We start from the raw sequence: 18581 nt of genomic DNA, 5'->3' as shown, positions 1-18581 counted from the left end.
TTGCTTTTCCATCTCTCCCCTTTCTGGTCCAAGAAAGAAACGCATTGCACTCAGCTCTCTGTACCTGTGCTAGCTCTTTGCTACAACAAGTCAATACCAAATTCAACAGCCACATTCTCTCCTCATAGCTCTGTATCTTCCTCGGTTTCAAATATTTAGTCAATTTTCCCTTAAGGCGCAACATTATCTGCTTCAACCTGCCCATGTAGTAAAACATTACATGGCAGGGATGCATGCCAGACACGAGACTCCCAAAGCAAGCGCTCTACTCAGAATTCCTTCACGGCAAACGAGCCAAAGGTGCGCAGAAGAAACGTTACAAGGACACGCTCAAAGCCACCCTGATAAAGTGCGACATCCCCACCGACACCTGGGAGTCCCTGGCCAAAGATTGCTCTAAGTGGAGGAAGTGCTCCGGGAGGGCGCTGAGCACCTCGAGTCTCATCGCCGAGAGCATGCAGAAACCAAGCGCAGGCAGTGGAAAGAGCGTGCGGCAAACCAGTCCCGCCCACCCCTTCCCTCAACAACTATCTATCCCACCTGTGACAGGAACTGTGGCTCTCGTATTGGACTGTTCAGCCACCTAAGGATTCATTTTAAGAGTGGAAGCAAGTCTTCCTCGATTCCGAGGGACTGCCTCTGATGATGATGATCTTGGGCACTGGTGCCAACAACAGGTACTGAACTGGCAGACAGTTTTACACCGACAGATTTTCTTTTACATTAACAAGAAGAGCAATTTCACCCGTTCCGCCCAATCATCCAACAAAGTGCTTTGCAAAGGTGTCTGCTAAACCCTCCCCTCGCTCAGTGAGAATCTTAACTCGATAACACCTCGTCAATGACTCCTCAACCTTTTCCCATTTACCTCATCAAAATCCTTCCTCATTTTAAAAAGCTTCTCGATCTCTTGGCCTTCTCTGCTCTAGTGCTTAATCTCAGTATCCCAAGTCACTCCTCATAATTAGAGTTTCCCATCTCCGGCTTTATTCTGGTGAATCCATGCTGCACACGCTATGGCTTTATTGTCCTTTCCATAATGACATACCAAAAATGCACTCTGTGGCCCCAGCCACTGATTTGTATAAATTAATCATTACTTTACTCTTGTACTCAATGCTGCAATTTATTAAACCTAAAATGCTGCTGGTTTTATGGCTTTATCTACCTGTATTTAAAACCCTAGGTCTCTTTGTGCACTCACACCCTTTAGCAACATGCTTCCATTTTCCTTACAAAATGTATCATCTCGCATGTCTCTGCATTAGACCGAATATACTACGCCTGCCCATTCCACTATGTCCTCCCTGAAGTCTTTTTACAGTTCCCCTCCCCTTCGCTGTTTGCCAAACTCTCTAACTTTACTGTTATCTTAAAATTTCAATATCATGCTCACTGTGTCTAAGTCAAAAAAATCATCAAGATATACAGAGAACAGAACTGCAGTAGGTCCTGACCCCCCTGGGATACACTACTTCCCTTCCAACCCTTCTCCACTCCGAGCAACACTCATCAACCCTTATTCTGGTTTACTGACCGCCCGACCAGCTTTCTATCCTCCTATACCATATATCTGCCTTTTTTTTGCAACAAGCTTCCTGCAAGATACCTTCTGAAACTCTATATACATTACATCTAGTACATTCCCTTTATCCAAAAATGATTAAATTTGTCAAACATGACTTGCCTTTTACAAATTCCTGATTCGTCCTCAATTATCCTGTACTTTTCTAAACAATCCCTAATTTTATTTCAAAGTTTGCTTATAATGGCCACTAGTCAAATTGATCTGCAGTTATCTGGTTTATCCTGCTCTCCCTTCATGAAGGGAGGTGCTAAATTAGTCACTCCCCAGCACAATTTCATCATCATAGGCAGTCCCTTGAAATCGAGGAAGACTTGCTTCCATTCTAAAAGTGAGTTCTCAGGTGGCTGTACAGTCCAATGTGGGAATTGCAGTCCCTGTCAAAGGTGGGGCAGGCAGTGGTTGAAGAAAAGGGTGGGTGGGGAGTCTGGTTTACCGCACACTCCTTCCACTGCCTGTGCTTGGTTTCTGCATGCTCTCGGCAATGTCACATCTCAGCCACATTGTTTGTCTGCCAGACACGAGACTCCCTAAGCAAGCGTTCTACTTGGGACTCCTACATGGCAAACGAGCCAAAGGTGGGCAGAGGAAACGTTGCAAGGACACCCTCAAAGCCTCCCTAATAAAGTGCAACATCCCCACCGACACCTAGGAATCCCTGGCCCAAGACCGCCCAAATGGAGGAAGAGCATCCGGGAGGGCGCCGAGCACCTCGAGTCTCGTCGCCGAGCACAATTTAGATCCCCAAGGAGGACTGAAATAAATTTGTGGTTACAGCTGAGGGCGCTAGCCATCACAGCTTAGTAACATCCATCTCCAGTTCTGATCATTTTTTCCAGAACCAATTCCTTTGCTACAGTTCTTGCATCCTCCTGTAGGACATCCGTGCTTAGTAAAAATTGAAGAATGATATTTACCATCGCTGCTATACCAAAGCTGTGGTGCTGTTGGATTGTGCTCCAGAACTAGCCGTGCCGCTAGCCAAGCTGTTCCAGCATAGCTGCCACCCGGCCATGTGGAAAATTACCCAGGTAAGTTCTCATCCACAAAACACAGGACAAATCCAACCCGACAATTACCATCCTATCAGTCTACTCTCAAAGGTGACTGGAGAACTACAATCATCAAATAGAGGTTAAAGCTGGGAATCACAGGCTGAGACATAACCGAGGGGAATGGGTCACTGTACAAACTTCAACTTTGCAATTCTGAGCACTCACAAAAACTCTGTGTTACAGCCCAAAGCACACTTCCCAAATCAGAAAGGTCGAGCCAGAATAAACCACAACTTGAAAAAAAAACCAAACACGAGTCAATAAAGTGCTTTGCAAATGCATACTTTGGACCCAGGCCGCGCAGCATCGCAATGCATTTGGATCAGTTCCACTGGGCTTTGCGCTACAGAATCGGCTTCACAAAAAGGTTTATGCTGCAGTTTTAAAGAGGAAAAAAACCTGCTATAATCAGTTGGATTTTGCTAGGACATCCTGCCTGCCGGGTTCAACTCTCAGCCATTGCAGTTTCTGCACACCTCCACCTAGTGCCTGCAACCAAGATTGCACTCCAGGAGTCGGTGGCAAGAAGCAGAGTCGAGCAGCAAACCTCAAAGGGAGGATTGTCTACTGGTGCAACAGGACGGGCGAGTTTTTGGAAGTCAGAACCTGCAGCTCACTATGGAGGGTGACACCTTCATTTCTGAACAAACTTCTGAGCAAAGCACGACATCCCCATCCAAAATAATTAGCTTAGACAGACCAGTCAAAGAATCATTCCGTAGATCTGGTTACCATGAAATGAAGTGTTCAATGTTTACTGATCCTAGACCAGAAGTTCAGAAGAAATAACGTGACCCCTCTATCTGCCTGACTGTAAATTTGCATGTTTTAAGTGGGGAACTCAGAACATGGTTATATTTATGCTTGGATTGTTTGACATGATATGTAGAAGTACAGAGTGTCCACAAAGCCTTAGACCCAATTCACAACAGAGTACCTGCCATTAATAGGAATCAAACGGCAGAACAAGACATTGATAGATAGTCTGCAAGGGACTTTACAGGCCCCACCTAGCTTCAACTCTCATTCATTGCCACCTAGGAATTCCTTCCCTCCCTCTTCTCCTTTAAAGACACTGCTTATTGTACTCGGTGTGCTGCACTGTCAAAATTATCACATTGTTGTGCACAAATTGGCCATCGTGTTTTCTACATTATAACAGTGACTACACTTGAAAAATACTTCATTGGCTGCAAAGCGCTTTCGGACGTCCCACAGCCGTTAAAGGCGCTATATGAATGCAAGTCTTTCTTTCAAAACTATCTCTTTGGCCAAGCTTTTGGTCACCTGTCCTGATGTCTCCTTTGGCTCAGTCAATTTTTGTCGGATTACGCTCATTTTACGACATACACAGGAGCAGGAGTAGGCCATTAAGCCCCTCGAGCCTGTTCCGCCATTCAAGGAAATCATGGTTGACCTGCGACCTAACTCCATATTCTTCAATACCCTTGGTTAACAAAAAGCTATCAATCTCAGATTTAAAAATTAACATTTGATCGAACATCAATTGCCGTTTGCAGAAGAGTGTTCCAAACTTCTACCACCTGTGTGTACACCACTCCTGAAAGGTCTGGCTCTAATTTTTAGACTGTGCCCCCTAGTCCTAAAATCCCCAACCAGCAGAAATAGTTTCTCTCTAACTACCCTATCTGTTCCCCTTAATATTTTGAAAACTTCAATCAGATTACCCCTTAACCTTCTAATTTCTAGGGAATACAACCCTAATTTGTGTAATCTCTTCTCGTAACTTAACCCTTGGAGCCCAGGTATCATTCTGGAGACCTACGCTGCACTCCCTCCAATATATCCTTCCTAAGGTGTGGTACCCAGAACTGCTCACAGTACCCCAGGTGTGGTCTAACCAGGGTTTGTATAGCTGCAACATAACTTCTACCCTCTTCTATTCTAGTCCTCTCGATATAAAGGCCAGCATTCCATTAGCCTTTTTGATTATTTTCTGTACCTGTTTGTGACATTTTAATGATCTATGTACCTGGACAAGTCTCTTTGGACCTCCACTGTGTTTAGCTTTTCACCATTTAGAAAGTACCCTGTTCTATCCTTTTTAGATCCAAAGCAGATGACCTCACATTTGCTTACATTGAAATCCATTTGCCACAGTTTTGTCCATTCTCTTAATCTATCGATATCCCTTTGTAATTTTATGCTTCCATCTGCACTGCCTACAATTCCATCTATCATCGTGTCATCGGCAAATTGGGATATATGACTTTCTATGCCATCATCTAAGTCGTTAATAAATACTGTGAATAGTTGAGGCCCCAGCACAGATCCCTACAGGACACCACTAGTCACCTCTTATCCCTACTGCCTGTCTCCTGCCGCTCAGCCAATTCCCTAAGCAGACCAATAATTTGCCATCAATTCCATGGGCTTCTATCTTAGTTAAACAGCCTCTTTTGTGGGACTTTATCAAATGTCTTCTGGAAGTCCATATAAATAACATCCATAGATATTCCCCTGTCCACGACTTTAGTAACCTCCTCAAAAACATTCAATCAGGTCATGCCTGACAAACCTACGCTGGTGCTCTCTGATCAACTGAAAATTTGAGGTGTTCAGTGACGTTATCATTAATCGTAAGCCTTATCCTTAAAGGTGCTATGTAAATGCCAGTCATTGTTGAGTAGAGGACATTGAGCAAGGAAATAAGACAGGGGGGTTGACAAGAGCAGAATAGGCTTTAAGTGGCTGCTTTTCAATGGATTAAACCAGTTTAGAATCATATGTCCAAGAACAATGGTTGGGATGTATATCTGCATAAAGCTGATACAAACGGGAATTGGAGAGGAACAGAAATGTGGAATAGACTGCAGATTACAAACTGGTGGGGGGTAAAGTGGCAAGTTCGGATTAGCTGAAATTTGTTGTGGAATAACACTGTTCTGCAGAGTTGCTGTGGTGAAGGAGAGAGAATCACAGACAGCGAGAAGCATAAAAGACAAGAGAATAAAAACATAATTGCACTTAATACGGTAGGGCGGAACTTTACAATTGTGTCAGAATGTGTTCTCCTGCCCACTGAGCCATAATAAAAGCACAACTCATTCACTGCAGCTTGTGAATACATCCCACTCCCAATCTGGATGACTTGCACAGAAAGGTAACAAGGACTGAAATAATGAGGATGCCGCCACCTTCAAATGTACCAAAACATGTCCCAAAGCACTTCAGAGACATGAGGAAAACAGGTGCCGAGGCCAAAGGAGGAGATGTTAGGTGAAGTGCCAACAACATGGCGATAGAGGGTCTTAAAAAGGAGAGGGAGGTGGCCAGACAGAGGGGTTCAGGACAGGAATTCCAGAGAGTTGACCGGAGAGTAGCTGAAGGACTCGCCAAAGATGGGGCCGAGGGAGGGATGCACAAGAGGCCACAGACAGAGGGGCTAAGAATTTGAGGAGGCGGGGAAAAAAAAAGGTAAAGGGAGGGCTCCACCCCTCATGAGCACCCTGACCCCAGGGGAATAACCAGACAGAAGGCCAAAACCAACAAAGCCTCTCCACGGGACTGGAAGCCACCTAAAGGACCATCAGCAAAGAGGGAGTTTTAAATGTAAAAACATGATATGATTTTTTTCCCCCCATACAGTACATAAACAGGGAACCCGGGGGGATCAGTTCTTAAAAAGAGACATCACAAAACGACTAATCACGCACGTGAATGGTGACTATGAAATGCCATGTTCCTGTAATCCCGGGGTGGGGGGGGGGGGGCAGAAAACCCTAGATTATAAACAAGTACTGGATTGCAGCAGTTTCTCCATTACCGCAACAATGGCACCAGTTTAGCAACTTGTTTTCACAATACTATACCATGCCTGCACGAACCATCTCCATGACGAGGTGATCAATTACACGGCACAGTGCAAGCACAAGCCAGACAGAACAAGCCCACACTACATGACCCGTTACATATACACACTGACTGCACCATTTGCCAAGTTCTGTCACAGCGAAAGCCACATTATGACATGACGCTTTGCATCACAATTCACATCATGCCTGTAATCAGAGACACAATTGCGTAACAGATGGGGAATAACCTGCTAAAAGTGTTGACTAGTTTTTTTTAAACTAAAGTAGTAGTACTCGGTAAAGTAATGGCACTAAAGGCGGACAAGTCCCCTGAACCTGATGGCTTGCATCCTAGGGTCGTAAAAGAAATGGCTGCAGAGATAAGTGGATGCATTATTTGTAATCTACCAAAGTTCCCTGGATTCTGGGGAAGTCCCAGCAGATTGGAAAACCGCAAATTAATGCCCCTATTTAAAAAAGGAGGCAGACAGAAAGCAGGAAACTATAGAAAAGTTAGCCTAACACCTGTAATTGAGAAAATGCTGGAGTCCATTATTAAGGAAGCAGTAGCAGGATATTTGGAAAAGCCTAATTCAATCAAGCAGAGTCAGCATGGTTTTATGAAAGGGAAATCATGTTTGACAAATTTTCTGGAATTCTGAGGATGTAACGAGCATGGTGGAAAATGGGAAGCAGTAGATGCAGTGTACTTGGATTTCCAGAAGGCACTCCATAAGATGCCACATAAAAGGTTACTGCACAAGATAAAAGTTCACGGGGTTGGGGGTAATATATTAGCATGGATAGAGGATTGGCTACCTAACAGAAAACAGAGGGTCGGGATAAATGGGTCATTTTCCGGTTGGCAAACAGTAACTAGTGGGATGCCGCAGGGATCGGTACTGGGGCCTCAACTATTTACAATCCACATTAATGACTCGGATGAAGAGACAGAGTGTAATGTAGCCAAGTTTGCTGATGATACAAAGATGGGTGGGAAAGCAAATTGAGAAGAGGACACAAATAGACAGGCTAAGCGAGTGGGCAAAAAATTGGCAGGTGGAGTACAATGTAGGAAAAGGTGAGGTTATCCACTTTGGCAGAAAATATAGAAAAGCAAATTATAATTTAAATGGAGAAAGATTGCAAAGTGCAGAGGGACCTGGAGGGTCCTTGTTCATGAAATGCAAAAAGTTAGTATGCAGGTACAGCAAGGCCAATGGAATGTTGGTCTTTATTGCAAGGGGGAGAGAGTATAAAAGCAGAGACGTCCTGCTACAACTGTACAGGGTATTGGTGAGGCCAGTTTTGGTCTCCGTATTTAAAGGAGGATATACTTGTATTGGAGGTTGTTCAGAGAAGGTTCACTAGGTTGATTCTAGAGATGAGGGGATTTGACTTATGAAGAAAGGTTGAGTAGGTTTGGCCTCTACTCATTAGAGTTCAGCAGAATAAGAGGTGATTTTATCGAAATAGAAGATAGAGGGGACTCGACAAGGTGGATGCAGAGAGGATATTTCCACTCATCGGGGAAACTAGGGGACATAGTCTCAGAATAAGGGGCCGCCCATTTAAAACTGAGATGAGGAGCGATTTCTTCTCTCAGTGGGTTGTAAAACTATGGAATTCTGTGCCCCAGAAAGCTTTGGAGGCTGGGTCATTGAATATATTTAAAGCGGAGATAGACAGATTTTTGAGCGATAAGGGAATAAAAGTTATAGGGAGCGGGCAGGGAAGTGGAGCTGAGTCCATGATCAGATCAGCCATGATCGTATTAAATGGCGGAGCAGGCTCGAGGGGTCAAATGGCCTACTCCTGCTCCTATTTCTTATGTTCTAAATCAGCAAAACCTTAAAATGTGGAAATCATCACTACATGGAGCAATTGAGGCGAATAGCAGAGATGCATTTAAGGGGAGGCTAGGATAGGCAAGTGCATGATGGAGAAAGGAATAGAAGGATATGCTAACAGAGTGACATGAAGTAGGGTGGGAGGAAGTTCGTGTGGAGCATAAACACCAGTATGGACCTGTTGGGCTGAAATGCCTGATTCTGTGCTGGGAATTCCTCAGACTGGCACCAGAGAGAAAGAAAAATGACCATGGAACCAACTGTTTCACTAATGCCCTTCAGGAGAAGGGACATGCCCATTCTAACCTGCAGTCCCAACATACTAACAAGGCGGGCAAGAACTGACCAGCGTGTGAATCAAGCCTATCCCACACTGGAGCATCATGGCCAGATAACTGTACATCTGCCGTAAGCGTTCAATTATTTTTGATTCACATTGTAAACAATTCTCTAAATAAGCTATTTAGAGTGGCTCTATTAAATGTAATCAGTGGGAGCCACTCAGATTGTCCTTGTCTGATGTATAAGCAAGCGGTCCTGGCACACAACTTTCCCATCCGAAGGCTGGCGTATTACTGGTGCTTTGGGATTTATTTTACTCACGAAGGCCCACCACCACCTTTTTGGGGCAACTATGGCTGGGCAAAGTGGCCTTGCCAGCAACGTCCATATCCTGAGAACAAATAATATAAACGGGCAGCACTCGTCATCTGTGCCATATAGCACTCACAAAAATTTAAACAGGGCAAGCTTCTCTAAACCGTTCATTTTGTGTACACAACAACTTGCATTTATAGAGCGCCTTTAATGTAGCAAAACATCCCATGGCGTTATCAAACAAAATTTGACACCAAGCCATATAAGGAGATATTAGGACAGGTGACCAAAAGTTTGGTCAAAGAGGTAGGGTTTAAGGAGCGTCTTAAAGAAGCAGAGGCAAATGCGGGGCAGTTTAGGGAGGGAATTACAGTGTTTAGGGCCTAGGCAGCTAACATAGCCAAGAACTGTCCATATCAAACTGTTTAAAACCATCCCATATGAACAAACTAGATCTCTGACGGGATTCAATGCTTTCACTAACTTCCCCTTCCCTGTGACAAAGTAACCCACTGTGAAAGGCAAGTGTTCCACGTAGATTAGGCCAAAGCACCACTAGTAACTACTATTTCTGAAGACTGAAACCCTGCTGCTAGTGGATACAAGCTTATTGGTCCAAAGGACATTTTTCTGTATCTAAGTGGAACAGTTTCCCGTACCATGAGCTGGTGCACACAATAAATCAGCAGCATTTTTGCTTACTTCTTTATTCCTTCTTGTAATGAGCGATAACCAGCTCCTACCCATGGCCCTAAATGTACCACGTGATGAGATTCTGGTTTGTTTGGCTCGTTGAGGTCAGAGCTACAATCCCTGGTCTATGCTGCTGTGGATCTCACCCGTGATACATGGGTTGTTGTGGTGGGGGGGGGGGGGGGGGGGGGGGGGTCACTACAGTCAAAGTGTCCTTGGGCTTGAAATTGGAGGAGAAGTTGAAGATTGGGGAGACAGACACACGAACCACCAAGGCTCCTGATCATTGTTTGGTAATTTTTACTCAAAATACTATTGACTAGGAAGGAACAGAATTGTAGGATTGCGCTTAGCTTCAATTGAAGGGCTTGGTGAAAAAGGCAGCAGACATCCAAGAGTAACAGCTACTTGGGTAAGGTATAGAGCAGGAAGCGTTACTCGTTGGTTTACACAAGTCAATATCTTTGGCAGGAGGGAAAAGCGCACCATGTACCAGCGATAAGATCTTGTGGGTCAGCATAGATTGATTTGATCCAGATAATGAGTTCACCCATTTTCCTTCAAAATTTACTTTCATTTCACATCCAATAGGAATTTCCTGCAGCTTAAGTAAACCCAGCCAGCCCGCAGTGCATTGCTCCAAATACAGGGGCAATACTTGGCACGATGACTGCAATTGGAGACCGCCATGTTAAACTTCAGTAGCAACGCGTCATATTTGAGTCTGCCCGTTGTGTGGTTTGTTATTAGACTACAGTAGTCCCGTTACTTGAATTCCTTCCTCTGTATAATCTCAAATTCCAACAAAATCTTTAAATTTTATCTAGGACACTTGAAATCAAGTACAAAGTTGCTGAACGAACAAAAAGTGGCTTCAAGTCGGACCAGACTCGGCACTCCAAATGTGGAACACGTAGCGGGGCAGATGAAGTTCAAAAGGCACCTGTGCAGGCAAATTTAAGTGGCCCATGGAGAAGAGGGAAGCTGTCCTCACTGAAGGTAGTCAAAAGAATCTTTCATGTGGAGTTCTGGTTCAAGCGCAGGCACCAAGACATTCAAAAGTTAGATTAGACAAGCACCAAACCCACAATAACCAACTACCACACACTCCGTGTCCAACCAACTGTACAGCCCACATCCTGTACATACACACAGCACATCACTGACCAATAGCCCATCCTTCTCGCCACCATGACGCAGCCCTTGTTTTAACTGCGCAATATTAAATGCGGGAGCACTAATGTTCAGGAGTGCCAGTGTAACCTGGAACGCGACCCTGAAAACTGGCTATGCAATAAAAACAAATGTTAACGTAATGGTCGTAACCCAGTGGCCTTCTGGGCATCATTCATTGTCCTCTTACCTTTAAGAAAATAAAACCGGAAAGGTTCCGAGGAAATTAAAAACTGTAAACAAATAAACCCTGATCATGAAACCTCAAGCACTAAACTCCTAATGCATCTAAATGGAGTGAGTATCAATCACAGAACAGTGCCCCGTTTGCATTACCTAAAAAAAAGACGTCCATTTATGTAGCGCCTTTCGTGACCAGGATATTGGCCAGGACACTGGGGATAACTCCCCTGCTCGTCTTCGAAATAGTGTCATGGAATCTTTTACATCCACTTGAGAGAGCAGGCGGGGCCTCGGTTTAACGTCTCATCCAAAAGATGGCACTTCCAGCAGTGCAGCACTCCCTCAGCACTGCACTGGAGTGTCAGCCTAGATTTCTTTGTGCTCAAGTCCCTGGAGTGGGACTTGAACCCACAACCTTGAGACTCAGAGGAGAGAGTACCACCCACTGAGCCACAGCTGACACTATAACTACCTAATCAATCGAGAGAACACACTACACGAGTACTTCACACAATTTAGTTAGAGCTTAAGGGGAGGCATACAAGGCTTGGGCTTCAAGTAAATGGGAGCGGTACAGAGCAATGTGCACACTGATTCACAAACGTGCAAGCCTCGTCTACTCTTTCACACGAGTACAGGTACACCAAACCCACTCGAGCACTGCCACCCTAGCTCCCCAGTTTGTATTGGTGCTAAATTGGTACCTTCCGATGTAAGCACTGAAGCAGAAGACTAAACTCTGCACCTTGTAGAATGGGATCAGGAGATACTATGGGGCTAAAAAAAACCTTTACAGCTCCAGCACTTGGGTTTGTTTTAACAGCTAGCTTGAAGTGACATAAAGCTTGGTCTCTAAGGCCCACACAAATAGGCACAAGTACACAGCATAAAGCTGCCCCATAATACAATACAAACTGCCAGTCTCACCCAGGAGACTGATGTGAGAAAAGCAAACAGAATAACAGGAAGAAAATTCTACGCTGCATCAGCCCACGCCACACCGCACTGAGTACTTGTTGCCATCGCCAGGTAATTGGCGAATTCCATTCCACTCAGTGATTGGAACAAAAGACGGGAATGGCAAGTGGCTTGGCCCTTATCAGTTACCTGGTTTGCATTGAGTTTCTCTGCCTGAAGTCATCAAGCACAAGAAAATAGCTCTTGCCCCTGTCTGATTTCACAGGGCATGGGTTATAACCAATTGATGAAAGTGTATCCCATTTCTAAAATGAATATAAATCGAAGAGAACAAGGACGCTAACTAGAAGCAGCAACAGGTATCCATGGGTAACAAGAGTACAGCTTAAATTTCAATTTTCTCCTCATTAAATTGTCTGTATTTTAATATTCCCAGGTTTTCTTTTAAATTTTAAAATCAGAGTTACTAACTAACTAGCTCGAGATACACATGAGATTTGGTTCTATGCGAGTCATCAAGCATAAAGACAGCTTCTCGATCTGGGTCATTCTCCTCTCCGGTAAATTAGCAAAAATAAAGTCAGTCTTTTTTTTTTTAAATGTATAATTCTGTTGCTCTATGATATTAGATTTTTTAGCCCATCCACTGTCTCTATACCACCACCACCACCGCCCCATGCATTCTCAAATGCAGGAAATATACAGGTCAGTTAACATCTGAAAAAAAGTTTTGGGTGAAGTGCCAGCATTTTATTTTAGATTTCCAGTACTTGTAGTTTGTCATTTTACCTTTGCATTCTTAGCTGCAGTTTCACTGAGCCAGCCTCCAGTATTAATTCAAATCAAATCCAAATTCAGCTGTTCCTACACCACCTGGATTTTCATTCCCTCGGATCCCAGTTCCGCAAATTGTTTTCTTGAAAAATAAGAAATTAAAATACAAATAAGTGGATATGTATAACATCCAGGTCTTGATACCTTTCTTGGAAAAATGGACAAAAAAAACAATCACAGAAAGCAATTGACTGTTCAGAATTTGAATTAGCCTATGTGGCACATTGGTCACATGTGACCATTCAGCCCCTTGAGCCTGTCCACCAGTCAATTAGATCATGGCTGATCTGTATCTTAACTCAAGTTATACGCCTTTGTTTCATATCCCTTGTTACTCTTACCCAAAACGAATCTATTGATCTCGGTCTTGATCATTTCAACTGGTCCAGCATCCACAGCCTTTTAGGGAGTGAATTCCACATTTTCACTACCCTGTGTGTGGAAAAAGTGCTTCCTGATTTCACTCCTAAATGGGCCAGCTCAAACTTTAAGATTTTGCCTGCTTATTCTGGGTTTCCCCGCACCGAATCGAATCACTATCATTTTAAACACCTCGATTAGGCCACTCCTCAACTTTCTAAACTCAAGGGACTACAAGCCACGTTTATGCAACCTGTCCTCAAATTTAAACCTGGCATCATTCTGGCCAATCTGTGCTGTGCCCACTCCAAGGCCAAGACATCTTTCCTGAGGTTCGGTGACCAAAAATGAATGCAGAACTCCAAATGGGGTCTGACCAAGGCTGTGCACAATGGAAGCATCACTTCCTCATATTTCAATTCCAATCCTCTTGCGATAAAGGCCAACATTCCATTAACAAATCGGGTTCCTTTTTGTACCTGTGCACGAGATTTTAGTGGTTTGTGTACATGGACACCCAAATCGCTGTGCTCTTTCACAGCTCCTAGTCCGCTCACCATTAAATAAATATTTCGATTTGTCATTCTCAGATCCAAAATGAATGATCTCACACATCCCCACATTGAAATTGTGCCACATTCAAATTCTGAAGAGTCAACTGCTGTCATAGTTTGGCCCACTCAGCCTATGTCCCTTCGTAACTATCTCCACCCATCTTACTGTGCCTCCTGACAATGTGCCTCCCACAAGGTTACCTCTTTTCCCCCCAAAGATCTATCCTTGGCCCCTTCCTATTTCTTACCTACAGCTGCTCCTCAGCAACATCATCCGAAAACACATCAGTTTCTACATGTATGCCAATGACACCCTCACTACCACCTCTTTCGACCCCTCCCGCTGTCTGTAAATTATCACACTGCTTGTCTGACATCCAGTACTGGAAGAGCAGAAATTTCCTCCAACTAAACATTGGGATGAGTGAAGCCATTGATTTCAGTCCCCCCAACAAACTCCGTTCCCTAGCCACCGACTCCAGCCCTCTCCCTGGCCAAGTGTCTGAGGCTGAACCAGACTGTTTGCAAACTTGGTGTCATATTTGACCCCAAGATAAGCTTTCGACCACATATCCGCTCATCCAGTACGGGATATCGGACAAGCAGTGTGACAATTTAAGAGACAGTGGCAGGGTCAAGAGAGGTGAACGGGACTTGGTGCGAGTTAGGATACGGGCTTGTGCTTACTCGTCTACATTGGCTGACAGTTAAGCAACACTACGATTTTAAAATTCTCATCCTGGTTTTCAAAGTCCTCCATAGGCTCACTCTCTATCTCTGTAATCTCCTCCAGCCCGACAATCCTCAGAGATATCTGCACTCCTCCAATTTTGGCCTCTTGAGCATCCCCGATTTTAATCGTTCCACCACTGGCAGCCATTACTTAAGCTGTCAAGGCCCCAAGCTTTGGAATTCCCTCCCTAAACTTCTCTACCTCTCTTTCCTCCTTCAAGACTACCCTTAAAACCAACCTCCATCTGCCCTAATAAATCCTTATGTGACTCAATGTCAAATGTCTGATAATGCCGCTGTGAAGCGGTCTGGGACGTTTTACTACATTAAAAAGGTGCTATATAAATATAAGTTGTTGTTCATGTTAAACTGACAGCTCTGTAGTTACCTGGTTTCTCTTTCCCTCCCTTCTTAAACATGTGTGATATTTGCAATTCCTTAATCTGGAGAGCTTTAGAAAATGACTAACACACCTGCAATTTCCTCACCTATTTATTTTAATACCCTGGGGTGGAAACCATCAAGTTCTGGAGATATGTCAATTTGAAGTCCCATGGGGAGAAGGATTTTTTTTAAGATGTCAAAATGTTAAAAACATCCATTGTAACTACCAGAGGTTGCAGAACAAAAATATAATTTTTAAATAAGTTCTGCTGGGTGCTTCGGTCTCTTCTAGTCCTCTTCAGCTAGAAAGGGTTGTGCTACTTTATTAAAACAATAAATCTATGTTTAGGGTAGGGTAAATTGGCTTGACCACAATGATCTTTGTAAATATTTTTCCTACCAGACGTTACTTGAATTATATTAATGTTTTGGCCCATCTGTTGTTTGGCAGTGATTAAGTGCTGTACAATGCCAAACAAACCCTGCTGGGGGTACAGTGGTTAGGAAACAGCTTAAAAACAAATTATAATCACGATAGTCCTTGCCTTGTTTCTTCTAAAGTATTTTAGGGACGTTATCGTTTGCATTGTTTCAGAGTATTATTTTTAAATTTGTACAACATTAAATTATACAACATTCATTTTCAGATACTGGTAGAATCTGAAGCGTTTTTCAGAAAACACTGATTAAAGATGGAATAATCAGTCGCCCTAAAATGGGCATCGTTCATTGCCCATCTTTTAAAAAAATTTAAACCAAAAATCATTACCACAAGATATCATAAAACTTCCACTTGTACCCAGGTTTAAATGTCACCATCAACAACATCCGACTTGGCTTTCCCGAGTTGACAAGCTCCAGTTGGCATATGCGGAGTGATTGAACGTTGCGAGGGTTGTAGAGAGTGAAACAAGTCAGAGGGAGGCAGGAGAGCTGGTAAGCAGGGGATGGGCAGGAGGTGGGGGAAAGTCTGCCGCCAGGAGCCCCTGTCCTCCTAGTCCAAAGGCAACATGGATACAGCGTGGATTGCAAACAAAGGGTTCTCGGATAAACTTGCAATCCCACCGACACTCTCCGCGATACAATAAACGATCACCGGAGGAAATACAATTGCAGCGACAAGCTCCACTGTGCGAGAGACCCAGATGGCACAGATGACGGCTTGGGTCACGACAAGGAGGGCTTGTGTCCCTCGGCACATCCCCAATCACGGCGCAGCTCCCCAGCGCTGGGACCGATAAATGTAGTTCTTCCTCCCGCCGCAAATCAAAGGTAAATAAAATGCAAATGCCTCAGACCGCAGCCGGGTGTGCACGCAGGCAGCGGGCACGGGCTCTCGGGCAGGAGAGAGCGGGCGGCCGCCTGCAAATGCGGCCAGTGACGTCAGGCTGCCGAGTGACGACCAGGCGGAGGGAGCCCGGGGGCTCGGGGCAGCAGCGTTACAACGGCGGCACGGCGCCGCTCAGCACTCGGGGGAGCCGCCTGCCCATGGCCCGGGACGCGCAAGCCTCTGAGCCGCCCGCCAGCAGCCTCTTCAATCGCCAGCCCCGGGGAGGCGGCCAGCCCGGGCCCGGCAACCCAATTAGCGCTCGGCGGCCGAGCCAATCAAGCCAATCAGCGCGCGGCAGCCGAACCAGGCAAGCCAATCAGCACGCGGCGGCCGAGCTAGGCAAGCCAATTAACCCGCGGCGGCCGAGCCAGGCCGACAAGCCAATCAGCGCGCCGCAGCACGGGGCAACTTCCCACGTCAATTAAAGCAGTGCGGCCAATCAGCGCACGAGGCGCGCCGTCAATCATCGCTACAGCTGATTCCCGGGACCGCACATCACTTCCGTGTAAACAGCAGAATGTTGGGGTTCGGGGGGTGCAGATGCAGAAAGACTATTGCACACCTCAAAATACAGCCGGCATATTACTGCCAGCCGATGACGTGCCTCGTAACTGCATAACCCAGGACCCATTTAATATTCTACCTCCCGCATACACAAGTCTACCGTGTCCATGCACCGACCCCCAAATTCCAGCCCTGCAACTATAAAAGTCATGCATTTCATTCCTGCACGGTACCGGCGGTGCGATATCCACACACACACAAACAGATCAATGCACCTTTCGCCCGACGTACACATGTTTGTATGCCTTGCGATATATGCCCTGCGCATGTATAAAATCCACCCCATCATACGCACCTTGCTGTGCCAACCAATCCACACATATATCCAAAGGGAAGTGATCCGAGACTGATGCTCCCCATTGTATAGACCCAGTAAACACACTCCCGCATGCTAACTCATTCAATACTCATCCTGCATCAACTCTTGCCAGTTACATAACACATTCAGTCTCACTTATGCCCACATATAGTTGTGGCAACAAGTCTCGCCAGAGCAGTCTACACATGGACTGCATTATTTAAGAAAAATTAGCCTTAACAATCTTTTTTAAAAAGGGCTTTGCACGTCGTTAAAGCGACTCGGGGCTTTAATTTTTCACAAGTCGCCAGGGCACTCCACAAAGAAACCAATTAACCCTCAACACGTTGGCCAGACCTCCAGCCTCATGGAGGTCTGGCCAACGTGTTGAGGCAGTAAACACAAAGGGATGGATTTGTTTAAAAAGTTTATCATCCAGCTGCTTGTTTACAAACGCCAGGGTTTGTGTTTGACGTGGGCATGTGTACGTGCGGCAGTGAGGCATTGCAAGGTGCCCCGCAACGCGACACGCACAGCAGAGCGATGTCCAAACACCGACCACAAAACATTGCTGCAGGGAACTGCCAGGTTCTGGAGCCCCGGCTGCTGCCAATCCAGGGCCGAGTGGGCATTTCATCCCCAAAGACCGACACTAACTATAAATACAGTCACTGCTTAAATAAACCAAACGTCAGTCTTGGAGCTGGGCACCCCGGAACCCCAGCTGTTCCTCTACACGAATGTTTACAACAGTCACTGGGCGCGTTTCCTGCAGCCCTGGCCGGGCAGGGAGCAGCGATCCAGCCCCGGCCAGGAGACCCCATCTCCGCGGTACACGGGTGTCCTTACCGTGGGCTGGGTGCGAGCCGGGCCGGGCCGATCCGGGGGCTCTGGCCAGCCGTCTCTCTCTCTCACTCAGCCCCCGGTGCAATGCTCGAGCCCCGCTCTCTGGGCTGCTCGCCGTCTCCCGCCGCCAGCAAGGGCCGGCTTGGAGCCAGCTTCTTTCCCGGTGCTGCTACCGGCTGCCGCGGTGCCCGGGCTTCCCGAGCCTCCCCGCCCGCTCCCGGACTTCAGGTCGGGGCGGGTGAATCCCGGCCCGCTCGCTGCACGTTATTTCCCCCCCCTCCCGAGCCCCGGCACCTCTCCCGGTGCCCCGGCTCTGTTCCTGTCCCGGGTCTGTTTCACCGCCCGGTGTGATCACGGTCCCGGTGCGGTCCGGTCCCCTGCCGGTGTCTGTTATGATCCCGCCTCTCGCGTCCCCCGCGCGGCCAATGGGAACTGAGCGGCGCCGAATGTTTGTGTTTGAAGCGGGAGCGAGAGCACGTGGGGGGAGGGTGCGCGCCGCACGGGCACGCGCGGCCGTTAACAGCCAGCGCGCACCGCCGCTTTGATTCATAAAGAAAGGCCGAGGCGCGCGGCCGTGCCTGCCCCAGCACCGCCTCCGGGCTCGGAGCCCCGCCCCCACCCCCCCTGGCCCGGATACAACCAATAGGAAGGGCCCACACACGCACGTGGCGCAGGGTGCTGGGATCAGGCGCCTCCAGCAATCCCCGGGGCAACAGGGTGGCCACTCCAGCACCGTATGTGGAGGGAAATGGGAGCTTCCCTGGTCTTGGTCAGTTTGACTGAAACTATCTCCCCAACACCTTACCATTT

The 18581-nt window shown here is 46.3% G+C and overlaps 1 protein-coding gene across 6 annotated transcripts in view; it reads right to left on the bottom strand.

Moving 5' to 3' along the window:
- LOC139268834 (protein yippee-like 1) overlaps positions 1–18264 on the bottom strand; it is a 44819-nt gene extending 26555 nt beyond the window's left edge. For 2 of the 6 annotated variants that reach the window (XR_011594120.1, XM_070887578.1), the window contains exons 1-2: positions 17775–18264; positions 12659–12785 (exon numbers count right to left, since the gene is read on the bottom strand). The gene's annotated coding sequence lies outside the window, so the exon portion shown is untranslated. Of the gene's footprint in view, positions 1–12658; positions 12786–15502; positions 16301–17774 lie in introns of those variants that run through there. The other 4 variants (XR_011594122.1, XR_011594121.1, XR_011594123.1 and 1 more) reach the window with 4 other exon arrangements.
- Positions 18265–18581: the final 317 nt, after the last annotated feature.

This window comes from Pristiophorus japonicus, chromosome 8, assembly GCF_044704955.1.
Source record: "Pristiophorus japonicus isolate sPriJap1 chromosome 8, sPriJap1.hap1, whole genome shotgun sequence".
Classification (NCBI taxonomy): Eukaryota; Metazoa; Chordata; class Chondrichthyes; family Pristiophoridae; genus Pristiophorus; species Pristiophorus japonicus.
Note: the sequence above shows the minus strand (reverse complement) of the source record. Positions and strands in the feature narration are given on the sequence as shown.